Source organism: Protopterus annectens, chromosome 1.part0 (genome assembly GCF_019279795.1).
Source record: "Protopterus annectens isolate FY-2018-M chromosome 1.part0, PAN1.0, whole genome shotgun sequence".
In the NCBI taxonomy this organism is placed as follows: domain Eukaryota; kingdom Metazoa; phylum Chordata; order Ceratodontiformes; family Protopteridae; genus Protopterus; species Protopterus annectens.
Window position 1 is genome coordinate 1,999,184,380 of NC_056725.1, and position 20,667 is coordinate 1,999,205,046.

Consider the following 20,667-nt stretch of genomic DNA (forward strand, 5'->3'; position numbering starts at 1 on the left):
TGACCAGGGAGAGATTGACTATTGGCATAGAGCAACATTCGCCCATGTTAGTAATAACCAGGCCAAGGAAATTGCTTACTCTAGTGAGGTCAGAATGAGCTGGTCCAGGGCACTGGAATTGATGAATTCCAGGAAGCGTTGGGCCAGTGTATTGGTGCTTGAGTAGTTTTCCCATTTGATGGAGGGGTAGTTGAAGTCACCTAGTAAGAGAGTGTTGGGTTGGACCTTGATAGATTTCAGGGTGCTTAGGAACATGGCATGAGAGTCTAGGGACATGGTTGGGGACCTATAGCAGGCTATGACCTGGATCACCATCTTACCTAATGTTAGTTGCACCTGAAGTATTTCAGATGCATTATGTTAGGCTAATAGTCTTTAGGTGTGTAATTCCTTTATGAATATGGAGACACCACCGCCTTTGGAGCTTCGGTCCATGTTTCGGGACTGAAAGGTGTGGAATAAGTTATAGCCTGGCAGCACAGGGGTGCTTTCTGCTGCTTGGGAAAGCATGGAAAATGTAAGCCTTACAACAGCAGACTGTGACTAGCCCACAGCCAGGTTAAAAAAGGAAAATAGCAGATGCTTTAGATTAAGCTGGATCTGACGGCAAGTGCAGGTACCCACAAGGAAAGGAAGCATCCTCAGCCATGCTCTTACCAATGAGAATGTGGTGCAAAGGGCAAAATGAGATAACCATTGGGCAGTAATTACCATGTCATTGTGCGGTTCATAGTTTTGGGAGTACTAATGGGAGAAGTAGCAAGAACTAAATGCTGTGACTGGGACTGTACCAGTGTTGAGTCCAGCACCAAGGAAGCACAGTGAGAAATAGCATGCCAAGTATCAGGAAGTAGTAGTAAAGGAAGAGCTGTGGGAAATACCATGCTGGGTACCAGGAAGTAGTAGTAAAGGAAGAGCTGGGAGAAGTAAAAAAGAAGGAATGAGGAAATAAACAAACTCTGTTAGAAGAAATTTGAAATATGGAAAGAACAGAAAGCCCACTTGAAGACAGAGAAGAGGATGCAATAACTAAGAAAATTAGGATATATGGAAGGATTACAAATGGATGGAGGTCCTATAGGGATACTGGGCAATATGCTGCGAAGGTCATCTGTCAGGCCAAGGAAGGTTTAGAGAAGGAAACTACAAGACAAAATAGAAAGATAACCAAAATAAATGCTTCTGAGATAGACTGAGGAAACACTGAGAATTTTAGAGTCACATTGAGCACCTGGAAAATTTGAAGAGTTTGAGAATACTGAGGGTCATACAGAAAGCCTAAATTAATTATTTCTGCCTATATTCACTGGGAAATAAAACAGCAGGTTTCCTGAATGTGAAGTTTAAATGTGCATAGATGGAGACAATGATGGTTTAGTAGAAAAATAGCTACAGAAAATGGAAAATGGAAACATGGGGTTCGTTGGATAATATAATATTCCTAAAGCTTAAGGACTTGGAAGAATCACCAGTAAACCTACACCCTCTGTCTTTAAAATCCTGGAGTGATTTCCCAGAACTGAAAGATGATGACAGCAGTACATCTGCACAAAGGCAGATCAATAAGAGTCAGAAAGTTGCATATTTGTCGGTCTTACATCCATTGCAGAAAAGACTAGCTAAAGCCCTATGGGGCAAGCTGTAGCATTGTGGAATATTGGTTCTCATATCTGTGAGCAACAGCAGGGCATCATGCAAATGAGATCTTCCAAACCCAACTTAATAAAGTACAGTGACGGGGTATTCCTGGACGTGGGCAATGGAGACCTTGTGGACATCATATAGTTGGACTTCGACAAGGTCTTTGGTAGTTTGCATCACAGGAACTGGTGAGAAATATGGAAGCTACTGCACAAGACTAAGGCTATAAGCTTCCTATAGCCAGGGTTTGACTCTCTCAGCCTACCTTTGCCTACTGTGTAACTCTAAGCAAGTCAGTTAGCTAGACAGTGTTGAGTTTATAAAAGGTCTGGCTCGATCGATACTTTATCCTGTATAACACATGGAAATAAATACATTAGTAAATAAACAATAAATAAAAGGTCATAAGAGTGAACAGAACTGGTAAAGCAGATACGAAATGAAAAGGAAATTGGCAGACTTTCAGTGGGACAATGGAGGAAAAAGGGTGACAGAGCGGATCTCTTTGAAAATCGGTTTGTAACCAGTGGGATCCCTCAAATCTCAGCAATAGTACCTATTACATTTAATATATTTATGTCAGATATCCAATCATGTTTACACAGAGAAAGCACTGGACCATTAGACTGCACTGGAAGAGGCAATAGGCAACAAGGACATTGGCAAGTTACAGACACTGGACCCATCCCAGTTTGACTTTGTTATGGGAAGGTCTTGCTTACTCAACCTGGTAGACTTCTTCTAATGGGTCATCAATGCTATGGTTGAGGGGAAAGCACTGCATACCACTTACCTTGACCTGGCCAGGTATTGTTGACAAACTTTCAGAACTAGGAATAAATTCACAGATAAGACCCAATAAGTCAGATTCAGTGAGACCATCTTCACAAGAAGACCGATCACCAGCGGAATACCTCAGACCTCCATGTTAGACTCTCTCCTGTTTGGCATCTGCTTCTTGAAAGTAATGGCTAATGTCAAAGGCCTCTAGCTCACGAAGTTCGCAGATGACTGTAAATTGAGAGCTATCATAAATTCCCCCCATGACAGCAACATTCTACAACAGGGTCTAACACAAACAAATGACTGTTGCCAAAGCCTCAGATTAAAACTCAACGTAAAGAAATGCTTTATACTGCCTTTTGAGAAATCATCCACCCAAGTTAATTACTCCATTAATAAAATACCCCTAGGAGTTGATCAGATAGTTAGGGATTTAGGAACATATGTGGACAGTAATCTGACCTTCAGCCAACAAGTAGCCCCAACAGAAAGAAAATCATTCTATGTTGCCCAAGTCATGAGCAAGAGCATGGCATCCAGGTCCAAGGAAGTTATAATACCCCTGTAGTCAGCCCTTGTCAGACTCATCATTATGTACAATGCCCCCTTTGGAATGTACCTACCCAGGCACTTGCAGCAGCTGGAACATCCTCAAAGGTTCCTCACCAGGAGAATCCAGAGTACCACTACCCTGTCCTACACAGATAAACTTAAGGCCCTATCTCTTTTCTCAGTCTCCTACTGGTTACTGAGAGGTGATCTATGCCTGACACATAAGGCATCCTCAGATCCAGCTCTGATGGATCTCTTGTACAGCTAGAAAATAAACAGCACAATAAACACTAGATCCAGGGACCTGAACTTGGCCTGTGACATAAATAGAACATGCAGGAGAGACCAATATGTGTTTCAAAGGATCCCCATGTTATGGAATAAGCTCTGCATCTATTTGAAGCAGAGTTCATTCCTGACCCTATTCAAAAGAAATCTTGATCATTGGGCAGAAAATCACAAATTCATCCCCGGCCCCCTTGTCTCTGATGGACAGAGGTTGACAGTAAAGAAATTGATCGTCAAGTAACATAACCCCCTCACAACCTTTAGCTACTTCTTTACTAACATACTCTACTATATAGGCATCCAAGGAACTCTGGGACAAAAGTGGTTTGGATTGCATGGCTAGGCTTGTAAAGACCCTGGCAATCATTAAACAAGTATAAACCTATGAACCTATAAATAGTAGTGTAGATTAAACTTGTTCTAGTATTCTTGGGACAGATGAAAAAAGGGTGGTGCATTGTGGGTGCGGGGTATTGTATAGGGGTTATCTATGACTATCATACAAATCCAATAGGCCTTAGATCTTCCAATATTAGCCTGTCAAAGCATTTTTATATTCCATAATTAGGTAAGTAATATTTTCTATTTTTAAACAGCTATAACACAAAGTAGAAAGAGAAGAGCAAAAATGTTAGGCCAGGTCTACCTGAAAATATCAAAATCCCAAAAGATCGAAGACGACATCATCAAGACAAAATCAGTGAAAATTCATTTCAGCAAAGCACCCAATCGGCGAATGTATTCCCAGGGTAAGTAACCTGTTGGCCAATAAGGTGAAGTTTGCCCTTTTCCCAATTGTAGTGTGATCTCAGAGTTGGTTAGGGATGGTGTGGTTTCGTTTTTGTGACATTTGGTGTTACTGGTTACTTAACCTGATAAGATATTTGTCAATCCTTGCCAATGTATCTTAGATATATATACAAATTCATGCATTTGCCAGTGTATTTTAGATACATACTCTAATTCATACATTATACTGTATCAGGTATACTTAGTTGCATTGTTGATTGTGGTGTCTCTTAGATATTTGTATAAAAGCTATAGAAATAACTGTGTAACCACTCTAAATTGCATTTTTTCCTGATACTAACTACTTGCTTAATTGTTAAACTCTCTACTCTCATGCTGCTCTCTACATCCTTGGAACCATATAACAGTTGTTAAATATTGTGTCTCCCTATTACTAAATCACCATTTCTCTCCCTCCTTCTCTCCTGTCTCCAGCTTTTAGGCCCTGTTCTACCCACTGTGGATACGCCTGTGTGGACGCCCAGACCTACATTACAATTAATCCTAGCTCATCCAATCCACCAAGCAATACTATAAACTCTGCTGCTCATCCCTCTATTGGACTTGAACCAAGCCTCCCCTTGAAGGAACCAAGGAAGTATGTGCATCATTTGCTAAACCTACTCTACTATAGTTATTTAGCCCTGCTAGGTGTTGTGAACGCTTCCCTGCCAAGAAGCCAGCAGTCAACCCTTCCTCTACTTTCTGTACAGCCATCCTTCCTCCTCTCCTAGCTCCCTTGACCTACACTGTCCTCTTCCTCCTCTCCTTATTCAATCTACCCCTTAGATAGCCTCTGTGGAGCACAGTTGCATCTCAGCATCTGGCCACTAGATGGCGCCCTCTCCCCACTAATCTATTTCCACCCTAATAACTCTCTTGTATTCTGCTTAATCTTTACCTTCTTCCCCTTAAAACACCAAAGCCCTAATCTTACTTTCCTCTCTTAAATCACTGTAGCCCACTCTATCCGACTATACCCCTGTCCCCTGTACTTACCTGTTGCAATCCTCACTCCACTGATAGGTTCTTGATCTTCCCTTGCCTTCCTTGGCTGAACCTGGTCCGTTCGCCCTATGAGCTCACTCTGCTCCCTACCCTGCCCCCAAATCTCACCCGACCCCATCACCTCTACCTTTATCCTCTACAAACCATACCCACTACTCAAATTATCCAATCAAGCTCCCTCTTCCTGGAACCACCCATTCCCTTATCCCACCCACTCTCACCTCTAATCACTTCCCTTACCCCACCCACTCTCACCTCTAATCACTTCACTAACAAACACCCCAAAACCACCACCACAACAAACAATACTCTGTTTCCCACTACTTTCTTTAATTTTATAATCCTTACCTGCTCCAAAATAAATATCATCACTCTTGCATTTTCAAACAGCTTAGTAACTACATAACAACTCTTAACAACCCCATTACATTATGCTTAAAAACCTATTTACATCTCCTTTCTACTACTATTACTCCTACTGAGTTCCTATATTTTCCACCTTACCCATCCCAATATTATCTATTATTCCCAATCCTTCCAAACAACTAACCATCTGAACATACCTCTCCAACACTCACACACCCCAATTTCGCCACACCTATATCCTATAAATATCCATCTACTTTTTCAATATAAACTTCTTACCTCACATAGATATTTCACTCCCATAATTACTAGAAAGTCTTCCAGTATCATAATCAAGTCCAATGTATACTCTAAACTCTCAAGTTACCTCCCTAACTTCATCCTATACCCAATTACCAGTCTACAATCAGGAGATATCCATCCTAACCCAGGTCCCCCCTCCTCACAAACTACTAACAAGTCCATATTATCTACTGCTCTAAACTCCCAAAGCATAGTCAACAAAATTCCAAACCTGCATGCCTGACTCACACACAACAAACCTGACATCCTATCCATCTCTGAAACATGTTTAAAACCCCACATAAAAGACTCTGAAATAATCCCACCCAACTATTCTATTATTAGAAAAGACAGATCTCATAAAAAGTGGGTGGTATAGCTCTACTATACTCATCCTCACTATTAGTTACTCCCTATAATAAACCCACTCCCCACTTTAACAATGCTGAATTACTACTAATACTACTACAAATCAACAAGCTCAAGCATATATGTATAGCCTCCATCTACATCCCTCCTGGTGATAATATTTCTACACTTGAAGACATCCTCTTCTGGCTCTCCACTAACATCAGCAACAAAACTATAATCCTAGGAGACATGAATATAAATTGGGCCTCCATTCAGTCTCCCTCAAACCCACTTAACATTAACCTCTACAAATTCTCTCAGCTCATCAATTCTTCAACCCGCCCCTCAAAAAACCTGCCCAATGGCAGTATCCTAGACTGGATCCTAGTCTCTCACCCCCACTACTTCTCTAACAGTGGTACTCTTCCTGATCCTCTTAGTGATCACTTACCCACATTTACACACCGTCTCCCTTCACCCCTTCATCATACCCATAACTTCATTACTACTCGTAACCTAAAAAACTTTAACCCTACAGCTTTCATTAACTCTCTAAAGGCAATAAATTGGAATACTCTAAAAACACTTCCTCTAGATAATGCAGTCACCCATTTCAACACTACCTTCTTAAACCTCTTAAACCATCATGCTCCCCTAAGAACAAAAAAAATAAAAACCAAAACTGCCCCATGGCTTACAAAAAATACACTTGCTACAATGCAGCAATGAGACAAACTCTGGAACCACTACCATAAAAATAAAACCCCCCTCATCTACAATGAATACAAAACACTTTGAAATAAAGTAAAGAAACTCATCACCACTGACAGACAAAACTACTTCTCCTTACTCCAAAACAACAATAAAACAAACCCTCAAAAATTCTGGAAAATTATCTCCACTCTCCTTAATCCCAGTAAACCAGACACCCCCACTACCGATCCAAACACTCTTGACATAGACCTGGCTACTCAATTTAACTCCTTCTTCATTGATTCTATTTCCAAACTAACCTCATCTTTCTCCAACATCTCCACTCCCTCCACCCTCATCTTCTTACCTTCCATCTTCAAACACTAGTACACTACCTATCCCATCTTCCAATTCTACAACCTTCACCACCCACTCCACTCTCCCTCCCTCCTCATCTCTCCCACCTCCAAATATCCCCTCCCCCCACTCTCCACATTTCTCACTAAAACCCATATCCACTACTACCATAAAAAAACTCCTCCTAAAACTGAAGTCTGGTTCAAATGCTCCCGATAATATTCCTTCACAATTCCTCAGCATAGCTGCTGAAGCCATTGTCTACCCCATAAGTATCTTAATCAACCGCTCTATCCAAGAAAGCACAGTTCCCCATATTTGGAAAAAGGCCTTTATCATACCTTTACATAAAGGAGGTAACAATAACAATGTCTCCAACTTTCGTCCCATCGCTATCTTGTCTCCCATCTTCAAACTCCTTGAAAAGTGTATCCAACTACAACTCCTACCATACCTCATTGATAACAACCTACTAACTCCCACACAACATGGCTTCAGACCAGGCTACAGTACTATGACAGCCCTCCTCTCCTTCCTGGAAACAGTAAATAAAGCCTGAGACTCTGGTCATATGGTTTCTATTCTTCTACTGGATCTTTCTAAGGCCTTTGACACCATCTCCCATAAACTTCTTCTAGCTAAACTCTCTAAGCTTAACCTATCTCTTTCCTCTCTGAACTGGTTCTCCAGTTACTTATCCAACAGACATCAAGCAGTAAAATGGAAAAAGGCCACCTCCTCATTCCTTAATACCCCAACTGGTGTTCCACAAGGTTCAATATTAGGCCCCCTCCTCTTCAACATCTTTATTAATGACTTCTGCAACTCCATCCCATTCTCAAACATCATTCAATATGCAGACGACTCAACTATTATTTGCTCTGCCACTTCAGCCCCTTTACTTCTAAAGCTAACTCAAGACGCTTTTTCAACCACTGAACAATGGATGAAAAATAATCACTTAGCACTCAATGCTTCTAAAACCAAATTAATGGTATTCACTCCCTCAAAAGCCACCCCTCACAACACAAACACTTTCTGTATTTCTAGTCAAAACAATACAACTCTGGAAGTGGTATCAGAGACCAAGCTACTTGGTGTCCAAATTGACAATCAGCTCAAATTTAATTCCCACATACAACTAAACATAAAAAAAACATCAAAAATTAGGTATGCTCTACCGTCAATACCATTATCTTACACCCTCCACTAAACTCACCCTCTCTACATCCTTTCTCATCCCCTCCCTTCTCTATGGATCTCCACTCCTAACTAATCTACAATCATCTCTGAAAAATTAACTCTCACGTTGTTACAACAAAATCGCCAAGTTCACCACTAGCCAGAGGTCCTCTACTCACCATTGTTCCTCTTTCCACAAACTAAATTGGCTAGAACTACCCAACCACCTTATCTATAACCAACTCACTCTGGCCCACAAGCTTATTTTCAACCCCTCAATCTGTCCCTCCCTCTCCTCTGCCTTTAAAATGCATCTACCCAACAGAGTACTAAGGTCTAACAACCAAAATCTTCTTGAAATACACAAACCAGCTTGTCCACCAGGCAAATACCTTCTATCCTTTAGTCTGGCATGACTCTGGAACTCCCTACCATCACCCATTCGTGTTACCCCTACTAACTCTGCCTTCAAAAAAACTTTTCATTCATACCTAGCCTCCCAATGGGAATGGTCTAGCTGCCACCCTACATAACTTGCACTGCTAACATTATTTCTCTCATAACTATATAGTTTACACTTTAAACTTCCATTTCTGCTCCTTTTTTGTCAATAAATAAATACAACAACTTTGTTGATCTATCCCCATCAACCTGTTTGCTAATGTAGCCCATCACTAGTATGAAAAGCAGTGGGCACATAAATGAACCCTGATGTGCACCCAATCCCACAGGGAACCCCTTAGTTAGACTGAACACTGTTCATACTTCAGTAATTGAGTCCCCTGTACATAGTTTGCACTAATTTTAGCTTCTGTTTTTTGGACTTCAAACCACCACAGGACTGCCCAAATCATCTCCTTGGGACCTTGTCATATGATATCTTCAAATGTAAGAACAGTCACTTGGACTCTTCTCATCTCTAGATTCCTCTCAACTATCTGTCTCACTGCAAACATTGGGTAAGTTGTGATACATCCTGATCTGAATCCCAACTGCTCATCTCCCGTCCTACTTCTACCTACTCTGTGTACTCATTTATCAGTCATATGAAAGTTGTTGCGATGCGTCCATGAACATCAACATACTAACCATACATGGTTTTGGCAGGAATCAATCCATGTGTAAACAACTACTCTAGATTTACAACAATGACAATTTTATCGCAGAAATTGTCTCTGTTAAATGAAATATTTTATCTGTAATTAGTATAACCAAAACTTTTATTGTCATTTTTGCTTTAGAAACTGTATGTTTAAATGCAATGTTTCTACTAGTACTTTTGTACATACTGTAACAAAAGCTTTGATTGTAATTTTTGTTTGTAATTATTGTTTTGTTTTAGGAGCTTTTCTCCCCAGGACTCCATTGAAAATGGGTTCTTCTAGGCCCAATGGACTATCCTGGTAAACCAAATGCAAATAAATAAATAAATAAATAAATCCGGTCTTTCACTGAAGTGGGTTTTCACTGATTTCTTCTCGACGATGTCATCTTCAATCTGATGAGATTTTGACGTTATAAAGTAGACCTGTTAGGCCACCTGCTTGTATCTACAAGGGTAAACATAAAGGTTGTGATAGAACAATGGATCTAATTTAGTCCAGAAGCAGACCTGTACCATCAGTTTTTGGTATTGTATAAATCAGGCACTGACTTTTTATTTGTTTATACAAAAATGAGCAAGTAAAATGTATAACAAGCAACAAGCAATAAACTTGACGTGTTTATTGCCACAGACCATCTTTGCCACTTGACAATAGCAAGAACTGTTTTGTGTTAAATACAGCAATAAACACATAAATAACTGACAATTTGCCAAATACTGAAGAGTGTAAGACAAGTTCTCTTAAAAGGTCATAAAAAAGACATCAAACACATTTAGGGGATATGAATTTAAATAAAGATCTCAGCTTTCCACTTTAGATTTAATTATGATGTATCAGAGCTGTACAATTACGTTCATGTAAAGAATGTACTGTTCTTTACTGCTTCTTTAAAAATGAACCAGACTCCATTACTTTTTGTTTACAACTTGTCCCAGCAGCAGCAATCACACTGCAGGAAAATTTCAGTTTCTGTCTTAGTTTCTCTACATGCAGTTATTAAATTAATTTCAGTTTTGCAATACTGTGAATTCCTGTAAAGATCAATATCAATCAGAAGATAAATCGAATCATGTAGCCTTTACTGTAACACATAATGAAGCACTTTCCAAAGATTTTCTTAGAAAAGGCTTTTAGTACAGAAAACAAAAAGCAGTTTAAAACAGTTTCAAGTTAGGCTCACAAAAACTCAGCAGAGCTGCATATTTGAAAATGTTTTCATTTTACATTTGTAAAAAGATCATATTTCCATACCTTAAAAGAGCTGAAGAGCTTTTCTCAGACCACGGTAATACTAAATCAAACACATTCTAAGAAATATATGTGCATATTCAGAGACTGAAGGATTTAAACTTCTTTTTCAAAAATCATATAGTGAATATTATATTCATTTTGAGATATCACCTTTTTATGTTCGTATTCAGAAATTTAAGATGGACAGAGATAATTTTCCAAAGAAACATAAAAATCTAAAATATGAAATCAACTCCACTGGCCATTCTAGTTTAACCATTTCCCAATCCTTCGCTGTCAGTTTACTTCACAGTGTTCTGATGTACTCATTTCAGTCCTTTTCACACACACACACACACACACACACACACACACACACACACACACACACACACACACACACACACCTCCCAATCTCATGTAAAATTTCTTTGCACTTGTTCCAAGTATGACTGAAAATTTAAAGGAAAACTCTACTCCCTAAGTCATGCTCGAGTTAATTTTACCTGTAAAATCATCTAGACTTGATTAGTGTTAGAAAATCTTCATCATTCTTCTTTTTTCAGTTTCAACTGGTTTTCTGCAATATATCATGAAGGTCCCAACATTCTCCTTATTGAAATATCTTGCTGTTTCTAAAAGAACATTTTCTATGCCTAAATGATTTAGGCTAGATAGTAGAAATTAGATGTACAAATGGAGAGATTATAAAATCAGCGAACAAAGGAGAGTAGTACTGCTGGAACTGAATTCATCTTCAAATCTTGGCAAGTACCTTCATAAGGTGAACCCTGTTTTTACAAAATCTCACCAAAATGACACTGATATATATATATATATATATAGAGAGAGAGAGAGAGAGAGAGAGAGAGATGGGCTGTATTTTATACAGCATAGATCATAGACAGAAGTAGGTTAAAAATAAAAAAGCCAGCTAGGTGCACAAGTCCTAGGATAAAAAAGTGTTCAATTCTGTTAGGTGCACTGGTGCCAGGACTGGAAAAATGACAGTGTAGAATCCTGAAGACATGGAAACATTCCTACAATTGGGTTAGGCCAGGCTCAGGGGAGGATGTACCTCCCTGTTGTAGAAGAAAGTAGTAATCTACAAAAAACTGACAGGCCAAAAAAGAGCCCTAAAGATAATAGAACAGACTACTGAGGATAAGAAAGAAATTATGTATTGTTACTATTATTATGCAAGAAGCCCAGAATTTCCACATAGAAGACATACAAAAAGATTAAGAGAGAAATTAGAGGAAAGAAAAATATTTGCAGAAGAAAAACTTTCAAAAGCCTCAAATGCAAATTTGTGATCATTAATACAACAGATTCGTGAAAAACATTATATAGACCAAGAAACTTTGGGACGTTTGGAAAAAGAACAGCCTAAGGAAGTACGAAAGTATAAAGAACGAAATCTAGAAATTTTTGAAAAGCATAAAAAAGAAACATGGATATGGAAAAGAGATATCTGATATGGTGCAATATTTATGCAAATGAGAAAGCCAAACTAATCAATAAAAAGCAACTCCAAAGATATTTGAAAAGAAATACAGGCAAAGACACCGCAATATGGAAATTCTCACAATACAAAAATAAAATCACAAAGGGTCAATGTAGAATAGAATATTAGTAAAGTAGAATTTAAACAAATAAAATCTGAAGTTATGGAATACCTGCAAGGTGAAGGATTTAATGTAGAAAGTCTAACATAGGTTATGTCACAGCATGATGGAATGAGTCCACAAAGTAAGGAGAAACAGGAGGAGCGGGAGACATCTGAAGAAGAAATATGGACATGGGAAAGAAAAAGAGATTTAATGCGATATAATATTTATACAAAGGAGGAAGCAAAACTAATCACTATAAAAAGCAACAGCAAAGATATTTGAAATTCATTCAAAGGCATCTAGATATGTAAATTTACAAAAAAATAAGAAAACAAAGAGGGAAAGTAGAAAATAGGATTAGTAATTGATTAGTTAAATAAATAGAAAGTGAAGTTATGGATTACCTGCAAAGTAAAGGATTTAGTGTAGAAAATACAAACCTGGTAACATCACAGCATGATAAAACCATGAGTCCCCAAATTAAGGAGAAACCGGTGGAATGGCAAGCATCTTATCAGTTGCCATATGACGATAGTTTGGAGCCTTCAGTAGGAAACCAGTACAAAAGTTCAGTTGGAGTTGAACAGCAAGGGAAGGAACAAGAAATGGTGGCAACTCTGATGCAGTCAAAGTTGTGGAGTGATAAGCCAGTGAATTCCCATATGAAAGAACAATGGATGACACAGAATAAAGCGGAATAGAGTATGTCATAGCAAGATGTTCTGGAACTTTCTGTAGAATACCCACAGGAAATGGAGAATAAAGAGTGCATCCTCGGTTTAGATGAAAAGATCAAAGGGAAGAGTTGTCCGATTTAATAGAAGTGAATCAAAATATTAAGATCAATAAAAGAAATATATTACAGAAAGTCAATAAGACCCAAAATGTTAGAAGTTTGATAAAACAAATGAACACATTAATCAAGAATAAAATAAATAGAAATTCATGTGATAAAAACTGAATATATTACAGTACAGATAAATTAATAACAGATGAAGTCTTAGCACAAAAATACTGGACAATAAGGGAAAGGAAGGAAAGAAATCAAATGCCATCATGGAAGTATCAGACAGAGAAAATTATAAAGCAATTCAGACAAGAAGTGTCACCATTAGAAGAGTATAGAAGAGGAAAGAGATCAACACAATATTTAGAAATGTAAATGTGATAAAAGCGGCATGCAGTATTAGAACAGATCAGGATCTATAGTACAATATTGCAAATAATAAACTAATGATATCAGCATAGGGAAACAAAGCAAAAGGAATAGAAACACCATCAAAAAAGGAGAAATAGACACATTTTTGGAGAAATATCTATGAAGACCTTGTGGAATACAACAAAGATGCTGAATGGATAAACGTAAAGGAAAGAGTAAGAAATTCACATGTACAGGATATGAAATGTGATGAACTAATGGCCAAAGAAATTGAAATAAAACTAACAAAAGCTCCTAAGTGGAAAACTCCAGGTCCAGATGCGGTACTTAACTTCTAGTTAAAAGTATTAACATCGCTACATGAAGATTTAGCCTGAGTAAGAACTATTTATATGCATACCCTGAACAGACACCAACCTTGTTAACAGGAAAAACAATATTCTTCCTTAAGACTGAATCTGCAAGCTATTATAAAAACTATAGGGGTTTGTTGGTTTAGGGGCATGATTCTTGCTTTGGGTATAAGAGGTCCTGAGTTCAAATATGAGACAAGCCCTGAATTTAGGGTGGGAGGTTGATGTAATGGTTAAGGTGCTTACCTTAGAAACACAAGGTGCAGAGTTTGATTCTCACAGTGGATAATTGGCTAGGCTTAAAATGGCCCACGATGCCGGTTAGCCTAGTACTAATCTATGAATTTATAGACCAATAACTTGATTTCTTGAACAAAAGCAGCGCAGGTGCTCTCCTCACTCAATGCCGGAGGATTTTTGTTCCATAAGAGGAGGGAGTCTTTGGGTGATGAATCTATCCCTCCAGCATGTCCCCATTAATAGCCGTAATGGGGTTTAAGTCTCAGCTGGCTCTGATTTTTGAGACCCTTTATCCTTTGGTGAGGAACTTTGTGTGGTCTCCAGCTGCTGCAAGTGTCGAGATCGATTCAATGGGATCGAAATGGGCATTGCACACTCAATGATTGAGTGATGGTGATGGAGTAATTAAAAGGGAGACTATGAGAGAATCTTCTATATATAAGGTGGGCAATAGAAGGTCTTCCTAACTACTTTAGCTACATGGGTGTCTTAATGACAGACTACTATCAACCTGGGTCCCCAGGTCCCTCTGGGTTTCTTCTGTTCTTCTGTGATGCCATTGCGGTGGATTTATTAGGGGTTTTTGCTAGGGGTAACCTTGTTTTCGAAGGGTATTTTTGGCATTGCTTAGCTTTAGGCTTCTGGCACCAGTTTGCAACCCATCTTGTGATGTATGGGTTAACATTTAAGCTGATGAGTTTTTCTAATGATACCCCGAGTGGGTGGTATTGTATCCTTAGCCAGATCGAGGTAGGCTGTATGGACTGCCTTTCCCTCATCAATGGCAAAGCCAAACTGGGTTGGATCAAAGTCTGCAAATTCCTATGTCTTTATTTATGGAGGGTCCATTCATCCTCTCCATGGCTTTTGCATAAGGCTTGTCAAAGCTAATGGGGGCTAATGGGCGGTGGTGGGGTGCCTTTAGGTGAGTACCGCCTGAAGACCACAGTTGCAGTGAGGTAAGACTTTAATTAAACAACTGTTCTAGCTGTCGGTTTTATTCCTCATTGAGTTCGTGGAGCACACAGCAGGGGGGGACACAGTCCCATGGATGCTGTGTTTTTTTTTTGCTGAGAGCAGTTCCTCTCACTTGGAGGGGGGAGGGGTTTGGGGGCTGCAATCATTTTGGTATAGATATCTCTCTCCTTTTTGCTTTGGATGATTTTATAGAGCTCTTAGTTTTTACTTATAGTGATCAAGGTGCCTTACTACCTTTTAGGACCCTCTTGTGGGGATGGTGACTAGTTGTTCCATGGCATTTGAGTTTATGAATCAGGAACTTTTTGGCCTAGGGTGTTTGGAGCTGAGTAGTGTTGATCTATATTAGGGGAATTAGAAGTCACCTAGTATGATGGTGTTTGGTGATATATTTTTATCCCTCTAGTGTTTTCAGGAAGGCCATGTGAGGATCCTGAGTTGTGAGGGGTGGCTGTAACATGCAATGCACAATTTTGAGCAGTTGTGTTTATGTGTATGATTTGAGGTTGTAATGGTACTATGTGAGACTGGGTCTATAGTGTGTGTGGTTGTATCATTTTCAGATGATATAAACTATATACTGGAATTGATGCTGACAGAGTTTATAGTCATCTAGAAGAAAACTCAGTCATAGCAATAGAACAAAAAGGTAACAAAAGAAAGTCATATGGATGAAGGATCATTTGTTGTTAAATGAAGTCATAATGGAGAATTGTAAAACGGGGAATAATCCAAGTAATGCATGGATAAAATTACTAAAGAACATTTGACAAGATCTCACATTCCTGGATTATGGAGTGCTTACCCATGTATAAGATCACTCTACATTGATCAATTACATTACAGTGACCATGAAACAGTGGCAAATTGCTTTGCTGCTAAGCCATGAAAAAGGACAAATTATTATCCCAGGGATAAAAATTCAAAGGGGGTATTTCACAGTGGCTCTTTGTTACTGCTGCTCTTTTGTCTTGCTCTTAACCCATTAAGCTATCAATGTAACTGATTAGGCCATGCTTACAATTTTTCTCCTAACCAACAACAAAGTGTAAGGGCTTCTCATTTCCTGTTTGTGGATGATTTAAAACTGTATAGCTCATCAGTAGAGGAGCTGAAAGCACAACTGGAAATGGTCAAAATGTTCTCAGATGATATAAGAATATCATTTGGTCCTGATAAGTGTGCAAAAGCAACATTTAAAGCCAGTAAGCTGCAGCACCAAGAAAATATCATTCTGAGACAGGAATGTGATATAAAGGAACTTGAGCAGGAGGGTGTGTGTAAATATTTGGGAACTCTTTAAAGATCCACAATACAGCGGTTAGCATTGTTGCCTCACAGCAAGAGGTTCTCCGGTTCAATTCTTGGCTGACGCACCTTCTGTGTGGAGTCTACATGTCCTCCCCGCTGTCAAGTGACATTTAAAGACATGCAGGTAGGTGCATGTGTGAATGGGTGTGCCTTCTTTGAAGGCTGGCCATCGGGCTGGCACCTCGGCACCGTAAAAATCTACTGCCAATCATTAGTGGACTGGAGTTTTGCTGTGGCGACCCCTAACCAGGAAAAGCTGAAAGAAATTAGTTTTTTTAAAGATCCACAATAAAACATGAACAAATGTGAACAAACTCAGTAGGGAATATTTTAGAAGACTAAAGTTAATACTGAAAACAGCACTGACATCTAGGAATAAGGTCCAGATAAACCAATTTGCTCTTCCTGTTCTATCTTACAGTTTTGGTGTGAGTGACCGGCCCCAAAACATACTGGATCAGTTGAACAGGAAAACAAGAAAAATGCTTCATGCTTATCAAATGATATATAAAAATATGTGTATACCAAAATTATATATTACTCATTGTGAAGGAGGTATGGACCTCCTCGAAACTGACTGCATGAATAGATCTGCAATCAAAGGACTGCATACATATCTGCTGACCTCACGGGATCCAAACAATGTGAAAGTTTTGAAATATGAACGGAACAAATCTAAGATGACCTCCCTGCTTAGTTTAGCAGAATTACATCAGTGTCAAACAGGAATGGAAATCAAACCAGAAGTAGACAAAAATCAGGCAGCAACTGAATGTGCCAAAAATATATTTATATATAATAATATAAGAAGGAGGATCAGATGAGAAGGCAAGAAATGTGGAAAAGGCATAAATATAGTTGCAGGTACAGAAAACTCTTCAAACAACCTCACGTCGATCAACAAAGGTTAATATTAGTGGCCCAAAACAGTGCACTATGTACATGGTGATTTATAAAGCCCATTGAACATATGGGAGAAACAGATAAATGCAGGTTCTGTAAAACAGAACTGGAAACAGTCACACATCTTGTTACTGGGTGTTATACACTAATGGCAGAGAACTTGTATACTGAAAGGCATAATAATATGACAAGACTGTTGCATTGAGGATTGTGCAAACATTACAATACTGAAGTAGATGAGAAGCATTGGAAACATGAACTACAAAGCATTATTCAGAATGATGAAGTTTATATCACATGCGATTACCCATTGCCAACAGTTCAGAAAACAGATGCAAGAAAACTGGATATAGTAGTCCATGAAAAGAAGACAAAAGTAGCACCAATCACTAAAATTATTACATTATCATTACAGTGATTATAGTCTTCTACGTACAGAGACCCAAAGTTATAAAATACCAGAATTTGCAGGCAGAAATGAGGGCAATGTGGAAGAAGGAAACCCAGACAGTTCCAATAGTAGTAGGAGCAATGGGTCTCACAAAAAAAGAATTTACAGTCTTATTTAGATATGCCACCGATACATATAACTCCATATGAATTGCATGAGGAGTCAGTTCTGGGCACATTGTGGGTGCTGCAAAGAGCACTTCTGGCCAACATCAAAGACTGAAACAGTACTAATCTCATGAACTTTAGTCATACTTTCATTTAGGAATGGGGTCCCATTATGGTATTAGAAACCCAAGATGTGGAGAAATTACACTGAAAGTAGAAATTCTGCAGTTTTTAGACTTGATTGCTGCCCACAGGTTTATACCACAAAATTGATTTTCTTAGGTCAACAAAGGGTTATATATACTGTAAACTCTCAGTTACCCGGCACCCATGGGGATTGGTAGATGCCAGATAACTGTAGCTTCTGGTTGCTTGAGAGTTACTATTAAAACAGGCCTAATACTAATACTGCACCCTACACTGTTTGTTTGGTTTGACTTGTTCTTAGGTTGGGGATAGAGGGAATTTATTCCTGTCTTCCTTTTTAAAACTCTGAAACTCTAAAAACGCAAGGTATGTTTCTGCAGGGACAGGGAACAGAAAGTGCAACACATGAAAATTGTACTGTATTTTGTCGATTTTTTTATGATTGCTTGAGAGTTCTGGTTGCTTGAGTTCCTGTTAACTGAGAGTTTACTGTACCTAAAGTGAAATTATTTTTCTAAGGAGCTAACCATTGAGAAATCTTTATAAGAAAGCAGCTATGAATTATATTGCAGTGCTATATAAATAAAACAGGAAGTACTCTAATTTTTGGCCAGCAAAATGTTGCTTTTAATTGAACCAACTATAAAATTACAGGCAATAGCAGAGGTATGGGCCCTTGCTGTTAGTGGCTTGGCAGTGTTTGAATGACCTGTACAGGTTTTTACATGAAACAAACATAAAGCCTAGCAACTTGTTATTTGTTACACTTGATGTACATTCTCTTTTTACTGTGATCCCTAATGTGAAGGGTGTAGATATGTTAAGGGCTTATTTATTAGAACAAGAAACTTTAACACACAATTCTATAGACTTATTATATTTACTTATGGAAACAATACTTGAAAACAACGTATTTTTATTTAACCAGAGTTTATATCTGCAGAAAGAGGGTGTAGCAACGGGTACCCCCACTGCAAACAGTTATGCAAACCTTGTGATGGCCAAATGGGAGAATGATACTTTCTTAGGGACCCATAGATTTGAACATGCTGTTTTTTATAGACAGTAGTGTTGTCACCTCACAGTAAGACGTTGTCCTGTTTGATTCTCAGCTAGAGCATCTTCTGTGTGAAGACATGCATGAATGGGCATACCTTCGTTGAAGGTTGTGCGTCAGGGCCAGCAACTCGGCATGTAAAAATCTACTGCCAATCATTAGCGGACCGGAGTTTCGCTGTGGCGACCCCTAACCGGGAAAAGCCAAAAGACACAACAACTTTGTTGATGACCTGTTCCTCTTATGGGATGGGTCTGAACATGATTTATCTGCTTTTTTCAATTATCTGAATGATAGTACAACTTTTTTAAAGTTTGACATGAACTTTTTGTGGAATGAAATTAATTTTCTTGATGTTTAAATATATAAGAAAAATGATAATTCCATCTGCACTACGATTCATATGAAAGAATGCTATAAAACAATTTATTATATAGAACTAGGATGCATCTCAATCACATTTTCAAGAATGTAGGGGAAAGAACAAGGATTCAGAATGTCAAGATTAAACCCTGATGATGAGAAATTGGATGATGCTTTAAATGATTTAAGAAACAGGTTAAGGAAAAGGGGTTACAAGAAATTGATATAGAAGGGTCATTATCTGATATGAATGTTCATAGGGCCACTATAGCCAGACCATATTTCTCAAAAGTAGAGAGATGGTTAGATAACTCAGTTAAGCCTATTTCTGATACAGTATGTATACCCATGACTTTTGGGAACAATATTAATGTTATAACAGACATTGTGAAGAAAAAGTGGCCCATATTAACCAGTGATCTGGTCATTAGGAAAATTGTGGGGGACAAACCTAATTTTTCATTCAAGAACAAGAACATTTTGAAATGAATGCTCTGTTATCCCAAGAATGAGATTTTAGATCAACAGAGAGGACTCCCCATTGCTTACATCTCCCTGCAGTAAATGTAATTTCTACATCCTGGTTCCAACAACATTTTTAAATTTAGTGTGAAAGCTACCTGTGATACCCCTAACATAGTCTATTTAGCTCTCTGTTCTTACAGAATGTTTTATGTAGGCAAGACAAATAGACAGTTCAGGGATAGAATAAGGGAACATATATGATATAAAGAGAGTGTTTCTTACCAATGCACTAGCAAAACATATACATGACTGGAGGCATACACATATGTTTAAGTTTTGAGTTATTGAGAAAGTCACTATTGGTCTTAGAGGGGGGATATAGAGAATAGAACTGAGGTTTCAGAAGCTAAATGGATAATTAGGCTGGGGGATGATGTTGGCTATGGCCTTAATGACAAGGTTCCACTAAAACCTCTTTTGAAAGACAGGCCATTAAGTAAACTGAAACTATTATAGTATCATTTTGTTGATGCTGCTTTAAATCTATATGAAAGAAGATGTCTGAGAGGTGTGGACAATTGGTTGTGATTGTATATTTAAAGGACCACTAAGGCAAATGATGAAAAAAACATATATTTTTTATCTAGTCATGAATTTCTGCACCTCTCAAAACTGCTTGCCACAAAATAAGTATTCATTGCTAATTTTATTTTTTTTATCCTTATCTGCCCTCATGGGGGCAGACAACCTGATGGGACTTTTACCTTTGGAAAGCTAAATCTGTCCCAGAATGCAGCATGACGGCCCTGATTGTGAGAAAAATTAGCCTTACCATTTGTTGTCGGATTAGACTTCCATTCACTTAAATGGAAAAGTTGAAAAAAACTGCTAA